The sequence below is a fragment of the Nanorana parkeri genome, unplaced genomic scaffold (assembly GCF_000935625.1).
Source record: "Nanorana parkeri isolate BGI_ZX_2015 unplaced genomic scaffold, ASM93562v1 scaffold166, whole genome shotgun sequence".
In the NCBI taxonomy this organism is placed as follows: Eukaryota; Metazoa; Chordata; class Amphibia; order Anura; family Dicroglossidae; genus Nanorana; species Nanorana parkeri.
Window position 1 is genome coordinate 234,196 of NW_017306434.1, and position 831 is coordinate 235,026.

General features: G+C 45.6%; 1 protein-coding gene across 1 annotated transcript in view; it reads left to right on the forward strand.

The window, feature by feature from the left end:
* Nucleotides 1-831, forward strand: part of CADM4 (cell adhesion molecule 4) — a 368,016-nt gene that overhangs the window by 134,499 nt on the left and 232,686 nt on the right. The gene's annotated exons all lie outside the window — the stretch shown is intronic.

The following is an 831-nucleotide window of genomic DNA, read 5'->3' on the forward strand; positions in this document are numbered from 1 at the left end:
AATGTATTTGTCTAGTAATTCCCCAGAAGACAGCCTCCAATGATAAAAACATGGAGCATACAATGCGAAAATCAGCAACAGATATAGTGATTTACCGTTTGTCACAAATCAGTTCTTTCTTGAATGAATTCGGTTATATTCTAGTGTTTGGCTGTATTTATAGAGTTGTCTGGCCCTAGTATCTTAGTTCTCAGCTCCTGGACTCCAGGGCATGCAGGTTTTCTGAACTGGGCTTTTGGCACCTAGAGTGAACATCCTAAAGCTTCTATTATTGTCCCTGACTTGTAAAGTACCCCAATAATAGAACAACCCCAAATGCTTAAGTCTTGTAATGCATCCCCAATACTAAAACAATGCCTAATGCGTAATGCTCTATGCTCTTTATGCGAACCATTACCGCTTAAAGGGCAAGTCCGCCTAAAGTGAAATTTAGTTATAGGTGGGGCCAAGTGGGTTCGGTTTTGGCACAGGTGTATCCCTACTTAAAAATATAATGCATTGCTGGGACTTGTAGTCCTACATATTTGGAGCTATTCTGCGTTGCTGTATAATCATCATACAGCAATGTAGAATACCACCAGCTATGCGGGACTACAAGTCCCAGCAATACATTATAATAAACGTCAGCACTACAGAATATCACCAGCATCCCCCCCCACACTTCCCCGCGCCCCACTTCCCACTCCAGACTTACCTTTACTCTCCTGCAGGGCCCTCTCTCTCGTCTCGGCTAAGAGCAGAGGGTCCTCACACATCAGAATGTGCTGCCCGGCGGTGCCTGCAGCACATTCTGCGGGACTGGTGACAGCCTCTCCATGCCCGCCGCACAGC